Source organism: Condylura cristata, unplaced genomic scaffold, assembly GCF_000260355.1.
Source record: "Condylura cristata isolate star-nosed mole 26May11 unplaced genomic scaffold, ConCri1.0 scaffold00002, whole genome shotgun sequence".
NCBI classification, from domain to species: domain Eukaryota; kingdom Metazoa; phylum Chordata; class Mammalia; order Eulipotyphla; family Talpidae; genus Condylura; species Condylura cristata.
Genome location: NW_004567103.1, coordinates 74,821,060 through 74,830,258, shown reverse-complemented (window position 1 = coordinate 74,830,258; position 9,199 = coordinate 74,821,060).

The window sequence follows — 9,199 nt, the reverse complement described above, 5'->3', positions numbered from 1 at the left end:
AGATCAGGTCATGCAACTTTCCTCTGCAGAGACTCTTTGTTGCCCAATATCCAGAGAATAAAATTCAATCCCTTTACATGAATACATGATATGCCATGTATCATGCATTTATTCCACTGTCTCTGTGTTACCAGATCAATCACACTGAGTTTATCAACACTTTCAAAACTGGGTCTTTTCACAAACTATCTGGTCAATTCCTGACAAAATCCTGCTCCTCCTCAACAACCAGTTTAAATGTAACATTCCCTAGAAGATAGTCTTCTTAATACTCAGTTATTCTGTGATTATGAAATGTATTTTATGTAGCAGGCATCAGGATTGTATAACTATAGTTGTATAATTTTCCATATACTTCATATGTATTTCTAACATAGTGCTAATTTCAGCCTGTTTCATGAATTTTTATTTATTCCATAAGATTAGAAGTTTTTTTTTTATTATTATTCTCAGTTCATCTCTATATCTCCATGCTAATATAAACAAGGCCCTGTGGAAATGGTTCCTTTATTCACTTTGAATTTATAATGATTTTGTTATTAAGGCAGTCACAAAATTTTAATTTGTCAAGTGGACAAAGAGAATTACTACCAATTTCCTTCTAGGAATTAGTAATTACAAGTCATATATGAAGTCATATAGTCATAGCTAAATCTTACTAGCAAGTAGAAAAACCATACATACTTTCTTCTCCTTCCTTACCAATTATTGTTGAGAAGAATGCTACTTTCTGTGTCCAATTTTCTTGATTTTTCCACCCTGTAGACAAGCAGGCTACAAATTTCAAGTCTGAGATCATCTCTGTTGGATAGCTAGCTAGGCCTTCTCCAATTTGGTCCACCAGCACTGGGTTATATACCCTACACACTGCCGTGGATAAAGAAAAAAAGTGGTATAGAAATATAATAAACATCCATCACAAATTTTAGAAACATTTTTTCAGAACAAGGCTGAAACATTTGGAAAGGGTTTGTCAAAAGTGACTCATAACAAGTAGTAATAATAAATAAGGCAATTACTGAAGAGGACACCACCCACACAGAAGAGTTCCTTAGGAATTTTAATTTAAATTCCTGGATTGGCTTCATTCAGAGAAATGCAATAATACCTTTTATTCTTCAGAAACCTATTGAATCTGATTAAGAGGCAAATGGTCTTAAAAGAACTGGCCATCTTTCCCGATTTCTTGGTTCTCCTTCCCCCTCATTGTCAAAAGTGATTTTCAACCAAGAACTAATGCTAAATTAGGGTTCTTGCTCTTGAAAGCCTTGGTGACAAACACAGGGTGATTTCTAATGCAAAATTGGGGTATAAAGGCTCCAAAAGCCAAGATTCCTCACAACAGACAATCCTGCATATACCATGTGGTTCAGAGTATTAATGAAAGAGACAAAGGAAATAAATGAGATTAAGATAAAGATGAATTATAGATGCATTTGTATAGCAGCAGTGTGTTTTAAACACGTGCTGGAAAGGTGAGGAAGAGGAAGAACCAACGAGGTAATTTCTCAACTAGTTGCTAAAGGAGCATTATTCTGAGATCCCTGTTGATTACTATCCAGACTTTACTTAGCTCCATCATGCCACTGAACACAGTAATTAGTTCCTAGCCAGAGCCATTCCTTGTCTCTCTCAAAATGCCATGCTAAATAAGGCAGGGAAAGGGGCTCTGAAAAGTTTCAGGCAACCCCAATACCCAGAATGGTAAATAGTCTTTTCTTCAAATAAAGGCCCCTAAACAGTTCAGCATTAATCCACTAATTAGAAGTTAACACACACACACACACTGCAAAGCTTTTCTAAAATATACCAAACAAAAATATAAAATTGTTCTGGAGTTGTAAAACTATAGATTGCTTTATCTTCCTTCTTTTTGTTTATATTTCCTACAACAAACATGCATTGGTTTTCAAATTAAAAAAAAAAATTATGTTACAATGTCTTCATTTCACTAATAATTCTTTCCCACTGATAAAGATTCCCATGAAAACACAATCTGTGCTAGTCAGAGATGATTGAGGGGTTAGCAAGGTACTCCCATAGAAAGCATGAATACAGAGTCTTTGTTTTAGGGCTTTTGTGTTTCTCTGATGTTCTTAGAAATGTGAGAATGACCTCTTGCCCAGAGAAATGACCTTGGATTTAAATTTGAAATACCAGTGCAATCTAAATGCCTGAAAAGGGGTACTGCATTCAGGATCAAGAGGTGAAGTGTTCTTTGTTGATGAATCATCAGATAACTTGCAAGAAATCATCAGATAACTTTGTCACATCTCTTAGAGACCCCTCCACCTCTGCCAGCTGCAAAAAATCATTTTTCAGCTCTTCCCTTTGCTCAAGATTACAGCAGCCTTACTCTTCCAAGATGTGATCCAATATAGCCAAGAGCAGAGAATGTACCACTTCATTTTATTTTTTTGCATTTCTCTGCATATCTGTTAGTATAGCAGATACATGGTGCCCCTCAACTGCCCAAAGGTTCTATGTTTTTACTTGTTTGCCTGACTGTCAGTCAGAGACAAAAAGGAATTCTCCCCTCTAAACGTTTCTTTTGTTAATTGTTTGTCTTTCTTTTTTCTTCAAGAATATAATAAGACTTCTTAACACCCATGAAATGGCATGATGGCTGAGATTTGCTTTAAAATATTCTACCAAAGAGAAGAAGGCTGTGTAGAGGCAGTGTGGCAACTACCAAATATACTGTAGGCTTCTGATGCTACAAGAACACCACATTTCTCTTTAAAAGAGAGAAGCTAAACACCTTCTCATATATTAAACTCTGTTCAAATAATCCTTGCTTTCAAACAACTAATCTTCTCTTTTCCAGGCTGGGTAGAATGTTGGTTTTGACTTAATTTGTTCACTTAAAACACATAATTTGTAGAAGTGTCTGGTAGTATTCTAAGAATGTGGTGTGTTTACCACTGATAGACCCTTCAACCAAAATTCTGCTGTGCTTATAATCAATCAATCAATTTTGCTCAAGAACAAAAGAGCAAAATTTCTCTTCATGGGTAACTCACTTAGTAAGTATGGCTCCAAGTAGGATATAATATTCCCATATTGTTAACAAGATCAACAATAATGATGTTATAGAAAGACAAAAATTTAAAAACAAATTTCAAAAAAAATAGCTTTCTAGGGAGATATCCCAGCTTACTTATTGAAATAAGATATTTAACAAACAGAGAGATAAGCATTGAATAAAATATCTTGACTTAGTCTCACAACCAATAACACAACTGAAATATTTCTTCTGAAACAAGAAAAATCTGAATCCAAGAACACTTGGATTGAAAAGGTACATCTTTGTCACTACATGGTCTTCACTCCCAAATATACAAAGTTTTATTTTTTACTAGAATATGTATAAGCATGGCTGTTAACTACATAATTATTTGGTAATAAGATGTGTTAAAGTAGTTCTTAAACTGCAAAATGATGGATAAATGTGAGATACTGTGATCAGGAGTTGGCATTTTATTTTTTACGCTTTTAATCTCTTTTTATGGTCTATGTAAACATTCTTGTGGAAAAGTCCATTTCTCTTTGTCTATGAATTGGTGGTAAGAAATAACAACAAAAAATCACCTTTCAATTAAAACAAAACAAACAAAAAAAATCAAATACTGCGAATCAACCTAACAAAAGAGGTAAAAGACCTATACAAACAAAACTACAAAATACTATTAAAAGAAATACAAGAAGACACCAAGAAAAGAAAGGTACCCCTTGTTCATGAATTGGGAGATTTAACATAATCAAAATGGCCATACTACCAAAATCGATATACATATTTAATGCTATCCCAATGACATTCTTCAAAGAAATAGAACAAATATTGATGAGATTCATATGGAATTACAAAAGTCCTGGGATAGCCAAAACTCTCATGACTAAAAAGAAAGAGAATGGAGGCATCACAATCCCAAATTTCAAGCTACATTACAAAGCCACAATAATCAAAACTGCATAGTACTGGAACAAGAACAGACACACAGACCAGTGGATTCAAATAGAAAACCCAGAAACAAACCTACAGGTTTATGGGCAGCTAATCTTTGACAAAGGAGCAAAGAAGATACAAGATACAATGGAACAAAGAAAGTTTTTCAACAAATGGTGCTGGGAAAACTGGGAAGCTACATGCCAAAAAATGAAACTGGATCATTACCTTACACCATGCACAAAAACAACTTGAAGTGGATTAAAGACCTATACATAAGCACGGAAACCATAAAATACCTGGAAACAAAGATAGGCGAAACTACACAACATACACTTCAGTAACCTCTTTAAAGATACGCACCCAATGTAATGATAGTGATGGAAAGGGTAAACAGATGGGAAGATATCAAGTTAAAGAGCTTCTGGACAGCAAGAGAGACATTACAAAAATACAAACAGACATCACACTGAAGGGAAAAATTTTTCTCACACAATACTAGCGTTAAAGGATTTATGACAAAGATATACAAAGAACTGATGAAACTCAACAAAAAATAAACAATACCATCAAAAAATGGGCAGAAGAGGCCCTTCTGGTAGGGCAGCAGGTTAAAGCACAGCACTAAGAAGCTAAAGCCACCTCAGCATAAATATAATCCCTACCCTGGAGGTGATCCACATGGCATGGCAGACCTCTCCTGACCCAACTGCTGCTCCCTTCAGCAGTGTACTTCATTGATCTGCCTGTGTACTCCCCACTCTGTCTCTTGTGAATCCTCTCACTACCCCTGAACCTCTGGCCTGTACCCTAGTTCTAGATGCATAAATAAATAAATAAATATTTTTTAAAAAATGGGCAGAAGAGCTAAAAGATACTTCTCCAAAGAGGAAATGCATATGGCCAACAAGCATATGAAAAAATGTTCAACACCACTTGTAATAAGGGAGATGCAAATTCAAACCACAATGAGATATCACCTCACCCCAATGAGAATGGCACATCTTAAAACAACTAGCACCAACAAATGATGGCGAGGATGTAAAGAAAAGGAACTTTCCTGTACTGCTGGTGGGAATGGAAACTAGTAAAACCACTATGGAAAACTGTTTGGAGGTTTCTCAAACTGCTAAAAATGGAGTTTCCATATGACCCAGCAATCATACTCCTGGGCATATACCCAAAAGACACAAAAATACTGATTCAACAAGACACCCTCACTCCCATGTTTATTGTTGCCTTATTTTCAATAGGAAAGACATGGAATCAACCCACATGTCCAACAGTAGATGACTAGATTAAAAGGACATGGTACATATGCATAATGGAATATTACCCAGCCATCAAAAAGATAAACTCATGCCTTTTGCAGCAACATGGGTGGAGCTGGAAGAGATCATGTTCAATGAAATAAGCCAGAAAGAAAAAGAAAAATACCAGATGGTTTCACAAATAGCAAGTCCATAAAGGACAAGGGGAAAAATAATAATAATAATAATGAACAACTATATACCAGAGATGTTTTACGGGGGCAGAGTGGGGAATTGGATAAAAAATGGTGGGGTAGTGTACTAGACTATGGTATTGGTACACCATTGGTACACCAAATCACCATTGGGTGATTTGGTGATGGGAAGCACATGAGATGGAAAAATACACAAAATGACAGAAAAATAAATTATTATATTATTTTAAAATATATGTATCAATATAAAAAATATATAAGCTTTATGTTCTTATGCTTGCCATAATCTAGTTGTGCAGCAAGGAGGAGGTAATGGATCAAATGTATGACATGGTGTACTTTGTCTTTGTCTACCTGAACTTTAAGAAGCACTGAATGAATGCAATGCCCTCTGCAATGTTTTTCTTGAGAGGGTTTTGTCATTCAATCACCTAGTCCATCAGGAACTTGTATTGCGCTCCTTACACAGCATTTTTAAGTAGCAAGTACTGATAAGGAATATCACCCAGAATACATTTCCTGTGAAGGAAACTTAATGCTGCAAAAGCAAATGTTGAAAATGAACAACTTATGAGGGCTAGGTACAGTATCACCAAAGTCGTATTGGACAAAATTCAACTTCATTTCAAAGTACTTCCTTCCAACTTCCCTAGCAGTCATAGAAAATAGCCACAGAATGGCAGAGCAAAAGCCTTTGTCCCATGCAGACATTGCCCAGCAAAACCTCCATGGTTTTTGATAGAATCATTTCTTAGCTAAAAGCTTACAATATGAGAATGGCCCATTATACCCTCTAATGTTTAATGCATATAAATGTACTTTCTAGGGGAAAAATTTACAATAAATCCACTGCTACAATTATTGAGAAAGATTTTCTTCAGGAAGACTGTTTATCTTCTATCTATATGAGGTCAGGGCTACAAATACCATTGCAATAAATGTAGCTTAGCAGTATTTATCTAACTCTACCACACATAAAATTTATTTTAGCCCCTATTCAATTATTCAAAGAAATGTAGGAAGTGTTTTATATTCACTTGAAATTATAATCTAGGCTATGCAACAGAGCACCAACTGTAGCTCTCCTGCCTGTTCCACAGGTATCTCTGCCATTTCTTGAGGTTCACTTCACTGTATTATGTCCTCTGTAACTGCCTCTGTTCATATGGGGACTGTATCAATTCTGAAGTCCCCCTCTTCTTTCTCTTCCCTGTTCTAGAGATGTCCCAGGAATCCCAGTACTTCAGTGGGAAAGGGGCTCTTAGCAAATCTTGAATAGCACCTGATTATACTTGAACTATCAAGCTGGAATTGGTTGTGATCTTAGAATGTTAATAGCAACTTGGAGAAAGCACTTCTTTTAGTTTGGCAACCTTCTTTCTCACATACCTTTCATAATTCCTTGGAATGTATATTCAAAGGTCTTCTGAAGCAGCCCTCTCCCATGATCCATTTCAAACCAAGTCCTGCCCCCCACCCCCAGTTGTTATACCCCCCAGAAGGAGTGTTTCTACTCATGAGTTTCTCCTTCTTGCAAAAAACATTTCCAGGTGGGAATATGCCATAGAGCACTAGGTGCCTGGAGTAAGAACATCTCAGACCACCACGGCTACACACACCCCCATAGTCCCCTTTTCCCTCCTCCCTCCCTGTGTTTTTGTTCAAGGGATACTTTCAGACACAAGAATTTTGACAATATATTTGAAGGAATTAAAAAGCTCAAAACTACAGTAAGCAAGTTGGCAATAACGCTAATGCAACTGCTACATGATGTCTCTCAGTGCATATAAAAAGCATTCACAGTTATCTCATTATGCATTTGGTCCCCCTTCAGCACTGGTTGAGTAGAACTGTTTCCTGCTCTCACATCCCCTTTAAAGACTCAAGATTTGAAACTGTGGAATGTTTTAGGACACGTGATGATTCTGGATGCCACATTATATACAGCATACCCTTAATGATACTTTTGACTTAATGCTCCAGCTAGGAGTTACAGCTGTAAGAATAGAGTTTTAGATTTAAAAATTCTTCACAGGTTCATCAAACTTTAGTGTCTCTAAAATCTGAAATCAAAATGAAGCAAAGTAACCCATATCTGGGGTGGTGGCACAAAATATAGAGAATCATCATTCAGTGACTTTTACTGAACACCCTTAGAAAATATCCTAAGAAGGAAGACACACACAACTAAACACATAACAAAAGTCATAAATTCTATTTGGTATTCAATTCTTCAAGATTGGTGGTTTAGAGACTGTTACATATACATTATGAAATGAAGCAAATTAATAGTCATTTGATGTCATTAATTATTAATCTATAATTAAGTATAAAGTTCTAAAGAATGAATAAGTCATGGGAGCAATAACCAAGCCACAGCAATGGGCCTCCCTCCAACTTCAATCTGGCTTTAAAATACCAATTCTCACCAAAAGAAATAAGTTCCTCAGATAAATAAAAGATCCTAGTATACAGCAGAAAAGATAGAAAAATCTGATATCACAGCAGAGAGTAAGGAATCTTTCAGGACCTCCAAGGTTATGCTAACAAGATTTATTGACCAACCTCAAGAAGCTCCTATTGGTCAAAAAGAAAAAAAAAGAACATTATTAAGAATAACTATAACAGAGTTAATCACTAAATGATTGCAAATATACCAGTTCATAATAATACTAAAGAGAAAAAAATAGTAATAATTGTTCACCATGTAGGATACTAAAGAACTAATCACTTAGAAAACTATTTAAAGCAAAGAATAAAATTTTTTTTAATTATCATTTAACAGATAGCTAGTAAATAAGTTTTTAATAGAATTGTTCTACCAGTAAATGAAAATGAAAGGATAAAATTAGAATAGTTCTCCTAGATACATAATAAAGTAATAGGCTGAGACAATAATCAACATTTTTATCCTCCAAAGGAGACAACCTGGTAATACATACATACTGAAGGGGGAAAAAATGTATCTATAAAACACTATTGCTCAAAAATTGAATTTGAATCTGAACATCTAGTTCTAAAGCCAGTTAAAGAAAATACAATAGTAGAGAAACATGTTAAACAACAAGAGTGGATTCAGTCAGCAAAATCTAGAAAATGAAGAATTTTATAGAGCAACCTAGCTTCTTCAATAAATACAAGGGAAGTAAAGAGGTTGGACCTTATAAGCATAAAGAGAATTAAAATTTATAGGGTACACTTCAACTTATTTACATATTTGGATTCCTATTGAAGGTGTAAAGAAATTATGACACAATTTTGCAAAAAAAAAAAAAGGAACACAGAAACAATAAATGAAGCCTAAATTCTAATGGAGTATGAAGATTTCTACTGTTTGTGAAATTAGAGTCAGATCAACTTTTAAAATGGGCATTTCTAGAAGTAATTTTATTACTTTCTGTTATATTTCTCTTCTGTATCCCTTACAGTTCAGTAAAATTCTTTTGAAAATGTTTTTTTCTGAGCTATGAATTGAAAAATGATAGGGGCCCTCCCTGGTGGCCAAAATGTTAGGGTGCAGCACTGCAAGCTAGACACAGCCTCTTCAGTGCGAGCTCCATTCCCAGCCCCAGGAGGCGATCCACACAGCGCAGCAGACTTCCTTCTGTCTCGCCTGCTGCTCCCCTCAGCAGTGTACTTCATGGATCTGCCTGTTCTGCTCTCCACTGTGTCTCTGGTATATCCTCTCAGCACCCCTGCTCCTCTGGCCATACCCCAATTCTGAATACATAAATAAGAAATAAAGGAAAGGAAGGGAAGGAAGGGAAGGAAGGGAAGGAAGGGAAGGA